The sequence below is a fragment of the Gopherus flavomarginatus genome, chromosome 5 (assembly GCF_025201925.1).
Source record: "Gopherus flavomarginatus isolate rGopFla2 chromosome 5, rGopFla2.mat.asm, whole genome shotgun sequence".
Taxonomy (NCBI): domain Eukaryota; kingdom Metazoa; phylum Chordata; order Testudines; family Testudinidae; genus Gopherus; species Gopherus flavomarginatus.
The window spans coordinates 154104429-154124204 of NC_066621.1; the positions used below are offsets into that span (position 1 = coordinate 154104429).

General features: G+C 49.2%; 1 protein-coding gene across 1 annotated transcript in view; it reads right to left on the minus strand.

Moving 5' to 3' along the window:
* The window catches only part of FRMD6 (FERM domain containing 6), a 727784-nt gene that overhangs the window by 122385 nt on the left and 585623 nt on the right, over positions 1-19776 (minus strand). The gene's annotated exons all lie outside the window — the stretch shown is intronic.

The window sequence follows — 19776 nt, forward strand, 5'->3', positions numbered from 1 at the left end:
CAGCTGGTCTCTGCTTAATTGTTCCTCTGCTAAACCCAAGGAGTAAAGCGTGTGAATTACTGCAGACAGGGCAGGCTGTAGTGACTGATGGGGCTTTCTTGCCTGTCCTTAGGAGGTTCCTAGGAAAGCCTGGTTTGAGGGGGCACTGGCCACATTGCTCCTGCAGGAGACAGGCTTTCCAGGGGCTGTGTGGAGCCAGCAGGCCAAGTGTTTGAGTGAAGCCCCCTTGTCTCTGACAAGACCCCTTTCCCGAGAGAATGGACTCCTGCCACTTCTGCAGGAGAGAGGCACAGGGCCCCTAGGACCTAAACTGCACAGACTTTCCCCAGCTGCCTAAAGGCGAATGGGGCCACTGGGTTATTATCTGGTGACCTCCAAGCATGCATCAGCCTCCCTAGATCCACGCGAGCACAGCTAGGGACCAGATAACCTGAATGCACTGTACCCACAACTAAATAAGGCAGGTCAAGTACTGATTCTCCAAAGAACTGAGAACTTGAAATAGTATCTGAAAAAAATCATCTCATTGATCTAAAGAAGGCTATTGAGTTTGGGTGGTACTTTTTCAAGCACCTAGGGGATTTAGGAGCACACCCAATGGGACTTGTGCTCTTCAATTCCTTATGCACTTTGGAAAATCCCACCCTTCAGAGATAGGAGTGTTGGATCAAATTCTGCCCTTGTAAATGCAGGAGGCGAGATCTTTGATTTAAAAGGAGTTGCACTCATCACAGCAGGGCTGGATCTAGCCCAGAGGCCGAGAAGGAGAACAACTGACATCCACTTGAGGGTTTTATTCAGGGAGGTTGAGAATGTGCTAACTGAAAAGCAAGGGGAGACAGTCCTCAATCTCTCAAACCCAGGTCTCTTTACATGAACGGTGCAGGTGACTGCAGGTCATCCAAGGGGAATGTGGGGAACTAAAGCCAGGGTGATGAATTAACACACACCCTGTGATAGCGAAGCAGCAGCTTCTAATGTGTCTGGAAAGAGACTGAAATCAAAACGCTAAGATGATTTGTGGGGAGGGGGCAGGAGAGGTGTGAAGAGTAAAAGGTAGCCCAGATGTTCCCAGCGAGGAGCCAGTCTATGGAATGGGGCTTCTTGCTCCAAACATCTGCAGGAGTCTCACTTTCCTAAAGTCACGAGGAGAGGTTCCTTACAGCCGCCCTTCACACAGGCTGGGCGGGAAGAGAAGTCAGGCTGCATTTTGGCATTCTCATTAGGGCTGAGATGTGTCATCAGGTCAGTCCCATGCAGACATGGCTCAAGGCTTTTTTCCTCCTCCGAATCCATCCCCTCGGATTTCAGGAAGGCAAGAAAGAGAGACACAGGCCTTCTTCCATTTTTACAATCTGCTGGCAGAACAAATCCATTTTGAGTCCGTGCTCCAGCTCCCTGTTGGTGAACTGCATTTGGAGCACAAGGGCTAGCAAATCCAGCTGCCACAGAGCAGATCAGCCCAGATGATCCCAATGCTCCGCCTTGAATGAATTAACTGTCCATTGTGTGGTCAGACAGGGCCAAGCTCACTTCCATGGTGTCTCACTGGTGCAGTAAGAGAAGGGTTTGAACCATGCAGTTGAAACAGCAGATTAAAAAGTGCCTTGTTGCTGTGGGATAAACACCAGAGGTCTGATTCTCCATGGCCTGGGCCTCGTGCACTCCCTGCAGAGCAAAGGGAGCTCAGAGGGGCTGGGAAGTGTTATCATGTCAGACTGGTATGGGCCATTTGAACATGAGGTGTGTGTAAGAGGGGGCCTTCATGGCCACGTTCGCTGTGCTACATACGCTCTGCACATTCCCCTAGTCCTGGCCCAGCAGTTATCTCCTGGATGGCTGCTTCCAGCCACGCTGTCCTCCGCTTTTCAATCAGCAAAGACAATAGAAGAAGTGCACCTCACGCTCGGGAAGGGAAGCAGTGAGGTCTGTCATCCTGAGCGCTGGGGCACACTCAGAGAGGGACGCTGCTGAAAACATTGGGCTTAACTGACTTTCCCAAGACCCCAGAATGCATTGGTGGCAGAGCGCTGAGCGTTGTGCACGTACGGACTCATCCCACCCCGCTGACTTTGCTGCAACCGGCTAAGAAGCTCTTCCAAACGATCTGAAACGCGAGCTCTGCCTCAGTCCAACGGTTCAGACTTAAGCAGCCAGGAAAGAATTTCCCCCGTAGGGTTGGGACGGACAAGCAGCTTCAGAGCAGCTTGAAGTTCAGCTCAGCAACACCGAGGCTGTGTCCTGCTTCTTGGGGAGGAGCTGGCGTGAGCAGCTTCATCCAGATGGAAAACAAGATAAAAGAGAGGCTCAGAGGCTGGGGGCAAACTTGGCAGAGATCCAGGGAGCTGCACCAAACATCTGAGAGGGAAAACATGCTGGGGAAGGGGCAGATTTGGTTTAAAGCACAGTGAAAACAAAGCAAATGAGCTGGCTTCCCGTCGACCAGCCTTCCTGACCCAGCTCCATAGCAATGGACAAACCATCCCCGTCATCCCTTCGCAGCTGCTGCTGCTAGCCACCCACAACACGGCACTTCACTCCTAGGGCTGAGGGCACATTTCACTGAACTGGGATTGTCAGGGCTAATGTCGACGAGCTGCCAGGTTGAGTGATGGAAGAAGGGCCATTGAAAGCCAGTTCCATGAACATTCTCCACGCCCCCCTGAAACGCCTGCGAAGGCCAGCACGCAGCAAGGGGGGGGCATCCAGATCACGTGGTTTTTCTGCTCCTCTCACTGCCCAGGCTGCCCCGTTCCCTGAAGCGGAGTCACTCCCTATTTACAGGGCCGGTGCAAGGAAGTTTCGTGCCCTAGGCGAAACTTCCACCTTACACCCCTCACCCAGCTAACCCTGCCCCCCCATGGCAGCTAAGTCAGCCCCCGACCCGGGGATCCCCTCCCCCGCAGCAGCTACCCCCCCACCGTGACAGCTAACCCCTCTCCCCCCCTGTTCCCCCACAGCAACTAACCCCACCCAGGGAGACTTCCCCCCGCCCCCCCGCCAAGGCAGTTAACCCTGCCTGGGGAGACTTCCCCTCCTTCCCCCCACCCCGGAAGCTAACCCTGCCTGGGGAGACCCAGGGCCAGCACTACCATTTAGGCAGCCTAGGCAATCGCCTAGGGCGCCAGAATAATTGGTGGGCGCCGTTTTGCCGGAAGGGGCGGCAGGCGGCTCCGGTGGACCTGCCGCAGTGGTGCCTGAGAACGGTCGGCTGCTCACGCGGCTCCGGTGGACCTCCCGCAGGCATGACTGTGGCAGCTCCACCGGAGCCACGGGACCAGCGTGCGGGGCGGCGAAATTGCTGTCCGCCTAGGGCGCTCAAACCCCTAGCGCCGGTCCTGGGGAGACCTCCCCCCGTGGAAGCTAACCCTGCCTGGGTAGCCCACCCCAGCTCACCTTGGCTCCACCTCTCCACTGAGCACGTCAGCGCTGCTCTAATTCTCCTGCCCACCCAGGCTCGCGGCGCTGCTTGGAGGAGACTTAGAGCTGGGATGTGTGGTCAGTGGAGGAGGCAGAGTGGAGGTGAGCTGGAGTGGGAGTTGTTCCCCTGTGTGTCCCCCTCACCCCGTTACTGCGGGTAGCCCTCCCCGCACCCCCCCACCCAGCTCACCTCCACTCCACCACCTCACCTGAGGGGACTTTTTGGTGCCTCCAACCACTAGGCGCGCTAGGCGGCCGCCTAGTTTGCCTAAATGGTTGCACCGGCCCTGCCTATTTACACTAACGCCGTAATCAGCCACTGTCACCTGGGTCCTGCTAGCATGACACCTGCCATCTTGGTCAGCCCCTTGGGCAGGGGCGGCTCCAGGCCCCAGCACTCCAAGCGCGTGCTAGGGGCGGCATGCCGCAGGGAGTGCTCTGCTGGTCGCCGGGAGGGCGGCAGACAGGGTGCCTTCGGGGGCATGCCTGCGGAGGGTCCGCTGGTCCTGCTTGGCTTCAGCGGACCCTCCGCAGGCATGCCTGTGGAAAGTCCACAGGAGCTGCAGGACCAGAGGACCCTCCGCAGGCACAGAGAGCAGCAGAGCGCCCCCCACGGCATGACACCGTGGGGGCGGTGAAATGTCTAGAAAAAAAGAACAGGAGTACTTGTGGCACCTTAGAGACTAACGAATTTATTTCAGCATGAGCTTTCGTGAGCTACAGTTCACTTCTTCGGATGCATTGAATGGAACACACAGAGAGGAGATATTTATGCATACAGAGAACATGAAAAGGTGAAATGTCTAGAGTCGCCCCTGCCCTTGGGGACCTCCAGAGCTGAAAGCATGGCACTATGGCCTGAGCTAAAGACCCAGCATCTGCGGCAAGGACTGGAACAGACTCCCATCCTCTGCAGACTGGGCACGGCACATAACACACTAGCACATGGGAGGAAAACCTCAGCTGCCCTATGCTAGTTCTGTTAGAGCAGGGGACGGGGCCTCAGAAGCCCTAGGTTCTATTTGTGACCCCTGCTCCTGGCTTGGCCAACTCTCTTAATGGCTTTGTGCCTCAGTTTCCCCTTCTCTAAAACATGGATAACAATTCTTAGCCAGCTCTGAGAAGCACTTTGCTGTCCTGTGATTAAACGCTAGAGATGGTCCCAATCCTCCTGCTGGATGCAGTGCTTTCATTTCCTCACGTCACAGACATAACCTGTCATGGAGAGGGTTATTTAATGTGATGTTTTCCCCAAGCAAGCAGGTATGTCCTTGTGTTTGGACCCAGCAGCCTTTGAAGGGAAGATAAACACCTCCTGAGTCAGGTATCCTTTAATCTTTCATTTCTTGCTCATCTATAATGGAAAAAGTTGTTGATGCCTGTCTGTGCTGACTGCAGATGGTGAAGGGCAAACAGGGACTCATGGAAAAAGCCAGTGAGCAGGTCATCAGAAACCTTTTGCTTTTTCGATACACTAAAAGGAACGCAGAGAGAACCACCTGGCAATTTCTGGGCCATTTGTTTTCAAGAAGAGCCTCTTACTGAAATCCACCGAGAGTTCTGCTTAAAAACCAGTGACATGTGTGGGTCCCTTCTGAGTGGGATCCAAGAACTAAATATGATGAAGTTAGAAATGTCTCTAGGAGTTTCTCCACCATCCACCACCAGCCCAGACTTAGGAATGTTGCCTTAGAAGAGGTTATAATGATGCTAATTCAGGATTGTCATGTTTTAGGGCCAGGTCTTGTGCCCACTGAAGTTAATGAGAGCTGTCCCATTGATTTCAAAGGATCCAGGATTAGGCCGTTAATCCCGGATTATCAAAGGAAGTTAGGTGCCAAACTTCCATTGAAATGCAGCGGGGTTTGGTGCCTAACTTCCCTTGGCTCCTTTGAAAGTCCCAGCCTCAATGTTTTACTGTGTCCAATCCCCTCAGTTCCACACAGGAGACTTTGGCACGTTCACTTGCACGCAGGTTGGGAGCAGCCCGGATTTCTAGCCCCATGCCCGTTGTCTGTAGCTCATCTGCTAGGCTGAACCTTGGGCTGAAATCATTTCAATACCCTGAGGCGGTCTCTCTGCCAGAATAGGCACCAGCTCTGCTTTTCAGGCCCTTTGTTATCTGTCTGACACCTTGCTCCTGACAGGCGTGATTCACAGCGGGGGGTGGGCTTTGTCTATAGTACACATTTTTTCCATGCACTGTTTGTTCACCACAGTTCTAGGATGTTGGGCCAAAGGAAGATCTATTAAACAGAACTCACCTTCAATCATTTGAGCTTAGGCTGCTAGGAGGAACTTTTGATTAATTTCACCACTTGATATGAGAAGGGACTGTAGCATAAATAAAGTCTAGCAAATGCTAGGAGCTATAACCGATGGCAGATACACCAGGGGCTGTATTCAGTGGTTCTAATGACCTTGTTTTGTTCTCTGCTGTTACCACATTTGGCAGGGGATTGGATTCATTTCCATAAACTACTGTTCCCCTGATTTATACCTTGCATGCAGATTGTTAAACATACATTTCTGGATCACTGGCTTTCTTCTTTAGGTCCCCAGTGATTACAGGGAGGTTGCATTACACACACACACACACACACACCCAGAGTAATTAATAATACTACTTTGTGCTTACACAGAAGTTTTCATCTATAACTCTTGACTTTACAAAGTAGCATTATCTCCAAATCCCTAGGTCTGCTGCAGTTACTGGGGTGTGCAGTGGGAGACAAGGGTTGCTTTATGCCACCCTGAGTCCTTACCCAGTTCTGCCCTTGGCACAAGGTAGAGACATTTGATGGTTGCTTTAACTTGTGCAGCTGGACATGGCCCCCAAAGGTCTGCGACACCGGACAGGGATTGCTGGAGCACAGCCGGACTTTGGACATGCCCCTCAACCCAGGAGTTGCCAGGAGGAGTGAACTGGAGCCAGCACTAACTAGTGCTATGCTCCCAGGGGTTCCCCCAGACCAGAGGAATACCCAGCTTGTTAGACCAGGGCCAAATCTGACCTATTATCTTTGTTTTCCATATAGAATATAAGTGAAGGTCGGGGAGGTTCTGTGATTTGACCAAGGTCGCACAGCAAGTCAGTGACAGAACCTATATGGCTTGATGCTCAGCTCCATGTTGATCCCACTGCTAGACCGTCTGTACTTACTGTAGCCTCAGCGGCAGAATATTCTCCTCTATAGGAAACCTTTTCCAGGCGCCATGTAGAGAGAAAACCACCGGCTTTATGGGCTCCTACCACCTCACCTCCACTTCTGTTATCCACCCTTTGTATCAGTATCTATAGCCTTTAGAGGCCCCTGCTTGGCAAATGTTCTTAGTTTTTGCTATTGTGTCCAAGCATTTGGTTCCTCAGTTTCCCGCTAGCACAACGAAGCATGATTCATTCCCTGCCACTGCAGAGAGCTCGGGCACTGGTGCGCCTCAATCCCTCTGGTTCTCTGCCTGTGGCACACAACAATTTAGTCTCCAAAGGACGGATGTGCGTTAGTCTAGTGAAACTATGTGTTTCTATGACTAAAGGGTGGGTCCTGAATTTCACATAGTTAGGGCCGGCTCCAGGGTTTTTGCTGCCCCAAGCAGTGGGAAAAAAAATAAAAAAGCCGCAATTGCGATTGGCGGCAGCTCCACTGTGCTGCTTTCTTCTTCGGTGGCAATTCGGCAGGAGGTCCTTCACTCCGAGAGGGACCGAGGGACCTGCCACCAAATTGCCACTGAAGAGCCCGACATGCCGCCTCTTCGCCTTGGCCGCCCCAAGCACCTGCTTGCTGAGCTGGTGCCTGGAGCCAGCCCTGCACATAGTGAGTACAGTGTTGGGCCATAGGGATGGCTGGGTTCTTCCTGACACTATGGCTCACAATAAACTCAAGGAGCCTTTAGCAGCTTAGCATATCAATTAGTATTTTAATAGAGTAAGAAGATTATTGGCGCAGTGCAGATGAAGAGCCACTGCTGGGTCGGTGACGATGACTCAGGGTGCTCTCTTCCCCAGATTGAAAGTCCTTATGAATTTTATGCAGAAGTTACTACTATGGATCTACAGATGCCGCTTTTCTAAATGAGCTCTCCAAAGGCACTAGGTCCCCTTTCTGGGCTGACACACTGTAGCTTGAGAGCTTTGGGTATTAAAAAAAAAAAAAGCCATTTTTTGACTTAGAGAAATGTGAAAAGCATAGCCCAGAGTGAATTTTTATGGCCAATTTATAAACTCTTCAACGTTGGGGATTAACGTGGAGACATTGATACAACATTAACTACTGTGGTGTAAACAGCCCTGCTGTGATACGCATGGCGTGGGGGACAGGGCATACTGCAGTAACCTTTGCCAGCAGCTCTTTTAACCTGCACGGCCTGTATAATCTTGCTTCTCAGTGATCTGCACCACAGAACAATCCAGGGGTATTTTTAGAAACACAGGGCTCAGTAGTTTCTGCCCCAGCTATGAGAGCTTTAGACCCATCCCCTGGAAAAAATGAGGCAGAAGTGGAGCCAGGTCTATGATGTCATTACCTTTTACCCCAGCCCGCTGCTTTCTGTGCCCCTCGGCTTTGTGTGCCTGAGGCAAGTGTCTCACTTGTCTGGCCCTCGTTGTGGCACTGGTAATTACTGAGTGATCCATCTCCTGTCATCCAGTCCCAGCTTCCAGCAGTTAGAGGTTTAGGGACACCCAGAGCATAGGGTTGCAACCCTGACCATCTTGGCTAATAGCCATTAATGGTTCTATCTTCCATGCATTTATCTGATCATTGTTTTTTGAACCCACTTTCACTTTTCGCCTTCACAACATCCCCCATAAACAAGTTCCACAGGCTGATGGTGCACTATGTGAAGAAGTACTGCCTTGTGTTTGTTTTAAACCTACTGCCTATCGATTTCCGTCAGAACGGTGCCCTGAAATGCCAAGCCATAGGTCTGACTGGGCTAGGAGCAGTGTGAACTTACCGGGGATTGGTTTTCATAAGCCTTACAGCCGGGATTCTCAAAGTGGGGGTCAGGACCCCTCAGGGGGTCGCAAGGTTATTACATGGTTTGTCAACCTCCAACCCTCTTTGCCTCCAGCATTTATAACGGTATTTAAATATATACAAAAGTGTTATTAATTTATAAGGGGAGGGGGTTGCACTCAGAGGCTTGCTATGTGAAAGGGGTCACCAGAACAAAAGTTTGAGAGCCATTGCCTTACAGATTATGTACATTGTACGGCACAAACCAAACACTGGGTCTCGCCAAAGTCGCTCTGCTCTGGTGGAGCAGCACAAAGCCGCCTTGAAACTGTTCTAAAAGAACAATGGGGGATTCCCCTAGTGGGGGAGAATTCTGGGCTGGCCCCCTTCCCAGTGCAGAGGGCATGTCAAGTCCAGCAGGGGGGATGGGGGGGGCGCGAGAGAGCGATGGGGCCAGAAGGAGCGGAGCTGGAGCAAGATTCACTCTCCTGCTCCCTGGCCAACAGAGTGATCACTAAGGCCTGCTGTACCTGGCATAAGTTGGAGCAGATCCATGAACTTCAGCACCCTCCTGTGCAAACATGGTGGCCTTTTCACACCACCCCTAGTGGTTCCCATTTATCCAGGCACAAAATGGCACCCCCTGCTGCTAATTGTGGATACAACTACCACCCATTGCACATTTCCATGTCCAGCACTCAGGTACTTCGATGCCTGTATAGTAGTGTTTGCACCCACCGTTAATTGTGCGCGTAACAGTAGCACATGGAGTCAGTGGCTATTGACTCCTGGCATGGGACAAGGGCATGAGCCTTGGAAATGCTGACCCAGGTCATGTGACTGAAGCCAAGAAATGACGTTTCCTTTTTTTTTTAATTGGGTCAGATCTCCTGTGTCTCAGACCCTGCTGGCAACATGTGCACAGCTGCACCCAGAAACACAGAGACTTGAGGCCTCATTCCATAAATCTCTACGGCAACTCACTAAAATAACAAAGTGGGTAAATGAAACTGTCCCCCGTCTTTTGGATGTCTTTTGTCCATTGTGTAACGAGCCAGTTCACCGCTGGAGAGCAGGAGCATCAAAGAACTGCTCTTCTGCTGGAGGTCTTTATCCAAACACTTCCCTAGCAAAGCCCTGGTGTGCGATGTTGCTGAATATGGCTGGGAATTAATCTAAATGTGATTCCCATAAGGGAGTCCGTATTTTTCAAATAGAGACAAACCCAGTTACACAGGCAGAGTTTGGTTCTGATTTGAGCTGGGCACAATCATCATCTTAGGATCCTGATTTGGACTCAGATCCAAATGTCCCCAAAGCACCGGCGCAAGTATCTTGTGACTTGACATTCAGCGGATTATATGCCTACCTAGTTTCTCTGAGAGGCACATCACTTGGGAATTCAAGCATCACAAAGAGCCAGCAATCACATTCAGACTGAGATAGTAATTCAGCCTGAGTTCAGCTGTTCAGATTTATGCCCATCTCTAGTTCTTAGCACCAAATGCTTCACCAGCCTCCCTGTTCTGTGTTAGAAATTAAACTGCAGGACCCCAAACTGCTGCTCATTAGAGAAAACACCTGCATCACATCAGTCCTGATCCTTCTGCCACTCAAGTCAATCAGGGCCGGCTTTAGGAAGTGTGGGGCCCAATTCGAAAATTTTCGGCGGGGCCCTGGCAGGGATGACTAAAAAAAAAAAATGTAAAAAAAAGCCTTTCATTTCTTCCATGTATTATTTACTTTCCATAACTATATAAATAATACAATTATATATTATGTACATTGCATCATATATGCTGTTGATTGCTTATTAATGACTGCCGTTTCACATGTGTGGGTCCCTGCCACTCCCTGCAGGTGTGCACATGTGTGGGTCCCAGCTGCTCTCTGTCCTCCTCATTGAAGCAGGTGTGCAGGGTTACTGCCCTGGGAACTGCAGGGGAGCAGTGGACATGGGGCTGGCTGGAGGCAGAGCAGGGGCTGACTGGAGGTAGTGTCTAGCTGCAGGCAGGGCAAGGGGTGCAGGGCTGGCTGGAGACGGGGGTGTGGGGTTGGCTGGCTTCAGGCAGGGCCGCAGGGGGATGCAGCAGGGATTGAGAGGGCTGGAGACAGAGGAGTGCAGAATTGGCTGGCTTCAGGCAGGGGAGTGCAGTGGGGTTGGCTGGAGATAGGGCAGGGGGTTTGGGGCTGGGTGTGGGCAGGGTGTGCAGGGCTGGTGCGGGCAGGGGTGTGTGGGGGCTGGCTGGCTTTGGGCAGGGCCACAGGGGTGTGTGGCAGGGGGTGGCTGGAGACAGCGCAGGGGGTTTGGCAGAGGCTGGCTGTGGGCACAGAGTACAGAGCTGGCTGGGGGCAGGGCAGGGGGTGCAGCAGAGGCCCTTAAATGGCCCCCAAGCCTCCTGCTATCCCAGGGCTCTGGGGGTTATTTAAAGCACCCAGGGCTCCCCTGCTTTTACCCTGCCCCGGACCTTTTAAATAGCGGCGAGAGCCCTAGAGAATACATGGGGTTGGCGGGGCTCCGGCAGATATTTAAAGGACAGGGTGGCAGAGGCAGCTGGAGCCCCGGCCCTTTAAACAGCCCCTGGAGCTCCCAGCTATCCCAGGGCTATGGGGGCTATTTAAAGGGCCCGGAGCTCCAGCAGGGAGAGCGGGGCTGCGGGGCAGCTTGCCGCTCTCCGGCCGTGGCTCCGGCCGGGAGAGCAGGGCTGCAGGGCGGCTTGCCGCGCTCCGGCCGGGGCTCCGGACGGGAGAGCGGGGAGATTTGCCGCACTCCGGCCGGGAGAGCGGGGCTGCTTTCTGCGCTCCGGCCAGGGCTCCGTCCGGGAGAGCAGGGCTGCAGGGTGGCTTGCCGCGCTCCGGCTGGGGCTCCGGCTCTCGGCGCAGGGCTCTCTTAGGCGCGGGGCCCGATTCCTGGGAATCGGTTGAATCGGCCTAAAGCCGGCCCTGAAGTCAATAGCAAAACTCCACTTGTCTTTGGTGGAGCAGGACCAGACCCTTTGTAAAATTAAAATATTCCTATTTATGAATCTATTGAATATGAACCTGACACATACAAATATCAGGCTTTCTCATCTGCATTGGGCCACAAGTCCAGCATAAGGTGATAATACTCCTCAGGTAGCAGCTTCTTTCTGCAGAGTTGGCCCCTGCCTACCAGCCATTCCAGTTCTGTGCACAAGAACCAGCACAAGGCCCATGAAGCAGTGCACGGACAAGCCACCTCTGCGCTGGGGTGAACTTTGCTTCCACCGAATTTATACCAGTCATCTGAGCGCCTTGTGCCTCACTCAACTCAGCGACTGAAATGGGGGCACACGCGTGTGCAAAAAGCCATGTGCTGCTGTACAGTGGCAGCGAGCCGCTCACCAGTTCCCTGTTAAACGAGCAAGTCAGGTGACTGGTCCATTATCCTCTGATGGCTCTGGCAGCCCACGTGAAATGAATTCCTGGGATCAGGCCACTGCGGTCCACACCACGGAGAAACCACAGCCAAATTTTGCCCTGATTGGTACTGTGCAGAAACTGACAGTGTCCTGAGGCTGACTGGATCAGGAGAACGAAATGCCTACAGGCTAGTCTGCCCATTAACGGTAATGGGACCCAGTGGTCAGCCCATCCCAAAATGTGGATGGCCCTTTAAGAGTTTGAAAGGTCCAGTATCTATAGATAGAAGGATCAAAGGGGGAGATGCACAAAGAGGAAGTTGTCCCAGGAAAGAATGGTACTTGGGAGGATAATTCTGTTGCTACATCTTTAAGGGCCAAGAGCCTTGGAGAGAGGGTGGGACAAGGCTCTCCACTCCCCCAGTTAATTGGGGACCAGCATAAAGGCTGCCTCCTCTGTTACAGCAGGACAGACACCAGGAGATACCCGCAGGGGAAGCGTGGGCTGCTGGGCAGCCTAAAGGGTAATTGAGGAAAAGAGGCCAGCTAGGGGAGAAGCCGGTAAAGGTCCCAGAGCTGGCTAACCCAGAACTCAGCTCCTGGCTAAGGAGAAAGAATGGCACCACCAACCAATACAGCCCAAGTCCACAGAGGAGAGCCAGGGTTGAAAAGGGATAACCCCTAAAAAGAACGGGGAAGGCTGCTCAGACCAGAGACTGTTTTCAGGTGCAGGACAAGGTGGTCTCCTGAAGGAGCTGGCGGGACTAAGCCTGAAATGATGAATGGCCCTAGATGTACTTGCCTGAGTGTGAGTTTATGGAAAGCAAGTCTAATTAAACACAGTCAGTCTGGACTTGTTCATAACTTGGGTGAAGGGAAGTGAGACACAGGCATACCTGCAGCCCCAGACCTGATGGCAAGGGGGTGCACTGGGGTGACCTTCATTCCATCAGCCCCTTTCACCCCTAAATGTGGCTGACCCATTTCTCAGGGGAGGTACGCTGGAAAAAAATGCCATGCAGAATGTACTGAATTACCAATGGACAGCAGGGGAGCAGGGACGTTGCAGGATCATTTTTAATTACAAGTGATCTGTATTTCTCAGCCTGAATTGGGCCATTTACAGTAACTTTGGAGTGGTTTTTATTTCAGTACATGGGCCAGTGAGGTGCAATCAACCATATTCTAGAACTAAGACATGACTGAGAAATTCTATTTGATTATTTACATTGATTAGGGTGGCTAGTCGCTGGCGGTGGGGGCAAATATATATAATTCTGCTTTGTAAAATTCCTTTCTAAGAGCCTGAGTAGTAGGTTTAACATGGAATGACTGAGTTTGAGAAAGTCATGAATTCTTTTGGGTAATGGTTTCAGATCCTCAATTATGTAGGTGCCTAACTCCCATGGCTTCCAATTGGAGTTAGGCACCTAAGTACTTTAGAGGATCTGGGCCTTAGGCCTTACAATGCTGAGGGGAGCAGTACCTAACTACTTTTAAAAATCTGGGCCATAGCCTCCTACGTCCCACTAAGACTTACACTTCTGTATCACAGAACTAGAAGGGACCTTGAAGGTCGTCGAGTCCAGTCCCCTGCCTTCACTAGCAGGACCAAGTACTGATTTTGCCCGAGATCCCTAAATGGCTCCCTCAAGGATTGAACTCACAACCCTGGGTTTAGCAGGCCAATGCTCAAACCACTGAGTTATCCCTCCCCAAAGTCACATAGGGCCTGATCCTGCACCACTGAGGTCAATGGAAGATTGGCCCCTTTGTTGTTTTTGAAAACTTTACAATTCATCCATATTACTCAGATCATAGGATAACTAAACTAAGCATACCCTGGAACACCAGAATACATCAGATGATCAAATATGCCTTCCTATTTCTTACATGAAGATGTTTTGAAGACTTGGGTACCTTGTCATATGTGGGTACCAGAGACTTTGTACAGTCCTAAAATGATCAAGCAACATGACTTTTCCCCTACTTTTTGTACACTGATCGATATACCATACGTGGCACGACCACAGGCAATCAAAATCTCATGCTAGGAATCAAGGTTTCCCTACATGTGCACAGGGAGAATACATACCTGGATACCTTTACACATTAAACAGTGTCACTGCTTTAGGACTAGCTGCAGTAGGAAAAATAGCAGTCCTTCAAAGTGAGATCTGGAATTTTGCAACAATAAGGCACATTGCTCAGAAAAAGAACAGGTGAGCAGTGTATATTCGTTTTCAAGATCTGCAAGTCCCAGGATTCTTGCACAATCTTCTCTGCTACAAAGACAACTACAGGCAGACAGAGGTATGAAGCCTTCAGAACAACTTTAATAGCTTCAGACTGGAATTTTTGGTGTTCATCTAAAATGGACACCCTGTGGCCATACCCTGGATCAGCAAGCTCTCTTCCCCGCTCAGGAGGAGGAATTCTACAGGCAAGTAACTCTGAGAAATCCCAAATCAGAATGTATCTTCCATGATGAGCAGAGGGCTTGTAGCTGTGATGGTACCTGGATATTAGAGAGACAAGGTGGGTGAGGTAATAGCTTGTATTGGACCAACTTCTGCTGGTGAGAGAGACAAGCTTTCGAGCCACATCGAGTCCTTGTATGGCTCGAAAGCTTGTCCCTCTCAGTCCAGTTCAAGATATTACCTCACTCCCCTTGTCTGCCATGATGAGTGGAGTCAGTCAGATGCTACACTAGTATCTCTTCTGTGCTTCACTTTTCCCGAGTCACCGTTAGATTTAAAGATGCATGAAGTGAACTGGATTAGAGCTTTCTCCTCCTGCTATTGGTCCAAACCACCTACGCTGTGTCTCCTAGGGAACTGCCTTTGGGCACTGGTCTAAGGTAAAGGTCTCATCCAAAGTACTCCACAAACTTCTAGGCCAGTGCAAGTCATGCACTCTCTCCCCACCCCTTGGGTTTTCAGGTAGGTTGCCGGGATGTGCTCTCATTCCATGAAGGCTGGGATTCATTAAGAGGCCTAAGGGATAGAGGAACATATCTCCCACTGACGTTCCTTGGAGTTGGACATCTGACTGTCATAGGCTGCTTTGAAAACCCCAACTTGGGTCTCCTTCCTGCATTCTGGGTCTGCTCCTCAGAGAGATCTTCTGTTGGCTCGTGCCCTGCTTTCTAGTTCACTCCGCCAAGGTAAAGAAAGCCAGCTGCTTCCATCCTTCCTCACCCTAGGAGCATCACAGAGCTGCTTTTTTTGGACCTCCTTCACACACTTATTCTTCACTGAGGTTGAACAACACAGTGGGTATTTTTTGTCAGTAAAATATCGTCTATTATCCAAGCTCAACAACGTCTGGATAAGACTTCCCTGCATCCTTCACTCCGCCTTAGCACACCCAGGCAGCAGCAGCGGGAAGTTAGCCAGTACCATGCAAACTGTTCAAAGGAAATAGAGGGGGAAAGTCCAGGAGGGATGGTGGGGACTGAAAGACAGAGCAGGGTCCTAGCTTATATCAGAGATGTTTCTCTAACACAGTCATGGATAGTCCAGTTGCTCAGATGTAAAGAGTGAAACATTTTCATCACCCTGAAGGCAGACCTTACTCGCTGGAGTAAGGAAATAACACCAAGTGACAGCCAGCTCCCACCGGCTGTGCTCCACAAGTCTCTTCAGCTCCAGACAACGTGCTGTGTTCGGACTCCCCTCGAGTCTCCCTCAGAGTCTTTGATCGCTCTAGTGTGGCCTCTTGCTCTGAGGCGAATAGCGGAAAACAAAGAGCCACGTATTTTATTTTCTTTTTAAAGTCCCGTTCATGAGAGGCATTGTGAAATGGCCGCTGCACTTCAGCTTCAAAGCCCATCCTGACTTTGGTCTCCTCACCCTGACTGCAAGCCGGAGTGCTGTTATTGCTGATATTTATGTCTGGTATGCCCCGGCTGTGACCTCATTAACCATGCAGCTGCTACTGCAAACATGCAGTGAAAACTCCAAAGGAGGAGAGTGTCTGAAAACGGCATGCTGCCCTGTGTTACTTATTTTAATTCTTAGGCTCAGATCTTCAGTGGTGTAAATCAGAGACGCTTTTCAAGAGAGCTGCACCAATTTACACCAAAGAGCCAATCCTTACTGCCGTCCTCTTTCACTCCCCCTTATATTTAGTTTATAGGAGCCAATTTTTTATCACCAGCGTTGCTGATTCTGATGACTGCATGATAAGTAAGACACTACTTAATTGGCAATATTGGGGCTCACACAATATTAGGCTTCTGCTGCAATTTTGTGTGGCTCCTGCTGTCATCCCAGGGCGGCTGGGGTTCCCACTGTAAGCCCCGCACATGGCAGGTGTTCTGCTGTCAGCCTGGGGAAGCTGGAAGCCGGGGTCCTGCTGTCAACCCCACAAATTAATGACTGTAATATTGTTGGATCAAAATGTCTGGTTATCAAAAAAAAAAAACAAAAAAAGCAAGCATAAAGTAATATTTGAGAGTTTATATTGTTCCATCAAATTTTTCTTAAACAAATAGGTCTTTTCTGGCTTTTCCGAAATACCACAATTAATGTCCATTATTACTTTTCCAAAATTTTCCATTTTGTGTTTGCAATTTAGCCACCATTATTTGACAATCATCCCACAATTCAAGTAGGGCCTAAATGACAAGGCTATTTTAGTATTAAAAAGGATGCCATCAGCTGTATAAATCCAGATAAATAAACTCGAGAGCTAGTCACTTTTAATAAAAACGAGTTCATAGTCTGAGCTATCACACCTATCCTAGTTCCCCTGAATGCATCTCTGTGATCTTTTTACAATCAGTTTCCTGGGGGGAGTGACAAACTTCATGGTGTGGCCACAGAACAGTTTGCAGGATTGGGGCCTAATGGATGATACATGGGTAAACTGTGAACCAGAACCAACAGGGATTGCTGCCACATGCACAAAAAGATCATCTGTGAAGGATAAGAAACGCCTTTATTCAGAAAAATGGAAATACTTTCCATTGATCTTTTAGTTGCAGTGAGTGGGCGTCACTTGTAACAATAGTAGATTATTTTTTAAATCTCACTTTTATCTATTTAAGTTAACCATGTCCCTTTAAGGAACTAGAATTTATCCAGCAAATGCCAATGAAATTTGGACTTTTCTCTTGAGATGAGCAGGAGAATCCTGAATTAGATATTATATATCCTGTTAAAGGAACACTGCCAACTCGTATTTGATCCTAAATGTAGGTTTTACAAGAATAAGCTCTTAGAGAATTTAAGAACACTAGAAATGTTTGCTACTTGTAAAACAATTCCAGTGAAAAGAGTTTCCCAGCAGTGTTTGCAACTCAAAAATTGCAGCGCTAAGACCCTGAAAGTGAAACTGATTGTAAATGAAACTGGGTATCAGTTTAACCTGACAATTTTTCTTTCAATTGCTACTGAATAGCCTAGGCTCTTATCAGATGTTCTGTTTCAGTGGATTTTGTAGCCAGCTTTAAGATCGTTAATTCATATCTCTAACTTGTAAGAGTCAAAGTCAGGACTCTCTATAGTTATGAATTTAGCGCAACCTCATCCTCAAATCCAACATAATATATGTAGAGATCCTACAACAATCTCTGCTCTCTTTTCCAATAGAAATTCATTCAAAATACCTGCCATGTGTGGTGGATACTGGGTTGTGAGCGGAATGAATCATTCTTATGGCCTCACTAGCATATTGTACAATGTAGCAAAAAAAATGGACAATTGACGTGAAAATACCAGAGCTGTCATAATTGTCCTACTACACACACACACTGCCCAGCACCATTGCTCAGCCCACATCTAGTTTCAAGAGAGTGGGCAGTCGAAAAGCGAAGGAGACATGGCCAGTGGAGATGGTATCCTCCCCTGCCCACAACATACGCTCAGACGTGGCTTTGGGAAAGCACAGGTTAGTGTGGCCAGAGGTGAATGGGAAGATTAATAAATAATTAAAGGAAGGTAATGTAATTAATGCAAATCACCCTGCGTTTATGGAAAATAGAGCCTGTCAATCTAATTTGATATCTGTTTTCGATGAGATTACAAGTTTGGTTGTCATTAAATGCAGATTTATTGAAATTGCTCACGGGAAAAGGTTGGTTTGCTGAATTTCCTGACTTGAAAAAAATCTTTCTAAAACATTTCAGAACTGTCAAGACATTCCATTTTGACTCCTTTGAAATGAAAAGTTTCAGGTTTCTGTTTTGCAATGACTTTAGTATAAAGTAAGTTAAATTTCTAAATAAAAAAAGTTAAAGAAAAAGAGGTCAAAACTGAAACATTTCAAATGTATTCAAAGGAAATGTGTGAGTGACCTGAACCGGTTCCACCCCGACCCTCACTCCCCGTTTGTTGGTTCATGAAAATTTTTGGAACGAAAAGTTACTCAATTTGGAAAACTGGCTTAGGCCTAAACAAGAATTCCTGCTGTTGGCCTCACATACCCTAGCTTGCTTATGGTGTGATCTGTGGCTTGACCCTACCTGCCACTCATTTGGTGGACTGAAACCTATAGGGACCACTCTATAGAATCCCTATTGCCCATCGATCTGTAGCATTCAGGGTTTCCATGGCGTGGCAACCAGGAGACCCTCCATTTAACAAAACAGTTCCTGTCCTGCCTCATGGCTGCTTTCACAGCAGTTGTACAAGCAAATTGATACCTTAGTGTGGGAACATGGTGCTCCGTGAAACACTATCCACTCCTAGATGGACACCAGCAAGCTGACATTCCCAGGCTGGGCACAGCTGGGATGGAGAATCTAGCCCTGTCACTGTAGATCAAGAGATTCACTAGCTGACAAGGAAGTACAGTAGGGCCAGATCTTAGTGAAGCCTTTCTGAATGCTTCCCATCCTTTTCATTCCTTTACCCTCTGGCCCCAGGACCTGGCCCAAGGAGGAGTGCAATTGCCACCTGGCATGTTTTATCCCAGAAGAATTATCGCACAAACAGAGCAAGAAGCGGCACACCTTCTCTTTAAGGAAATGAAGGGTCAGGGACAGCGAATGTTCAGTGAGTGTTTCAGTTACCGCCCACCCTAGGAGAGAAAGTTTAGGTAGACTCCATAATTCTTCATTTGATTCATTAGAAACAATCCCAGAAAATAAAGCATATAAATATGTAGGGAAAATGGCTCCACCTAGCTAGCTTCAGTAAATCACTTGATCAACCCTGTCTATTTAGCTATGCCTTAGTCACAGTTATTAAGATCTTTCTGCTGTAAAAATATTCTCCACCCATCTGGGTAAGCCCAGACTACGGCTAACCTACTTATTACATGAGCCCGATGACTGAACAGTCATGAATGTGCATACAGCCCACACATATTGGGTGGGAAGGTTGCCACCCACTCAGATTTTGTCTAGAGAATCTAGTTTTGACAGGTGTGTTCCAGTTTCCATTGCTAATCCTGAATGTGTACACCCCCCCAGGGTCATGAACAGAGCTGGGAGAATCATGTGGGAGAATTTAGTCCATTTTCCTAGTCACTAATTTTCTGCAAACAAACTACAATTTTTACAGACCTGATCCACTGAAGACAATGGGCATTTTGCCAGTGATTTCACTCAACGTGAGCAAAGCTGGGGCCTGTTTGAAATATTTCCACCAGTTGTTTGGGTGAACAAATCTCAGGAATGGCTGGCTCGCTCTCCAAGCTGTGTGACTGTCACATGGTACTGTGTCTCTTCCCTGATTGGACGACTGAACCTTTATAAACAGTCCATCCACTTCTGCCCCAAACAAACTGGATCTCATGGTGAAAGCAATCTGGGTTACAACCACGAAATGTACTTTCCCTAGATATTCCTGTGAATAAAACCCCGGTCGCACAAACATGGGTGAAAATCAAATCAGGAGGTGGGCAAAGGCAAATGAAACCTGGTTCTAATGAGAAATCACTGGAACGTCCATGCACAATATTTTTTACTAGTGATCACGTGAGGTTTCTGATGCCATCTTAAGCCAGACAAGTCCTGACTCCTTAGTGCCCACCCATAAGAGACTGTCTGGCAGGCAGATTCTCCT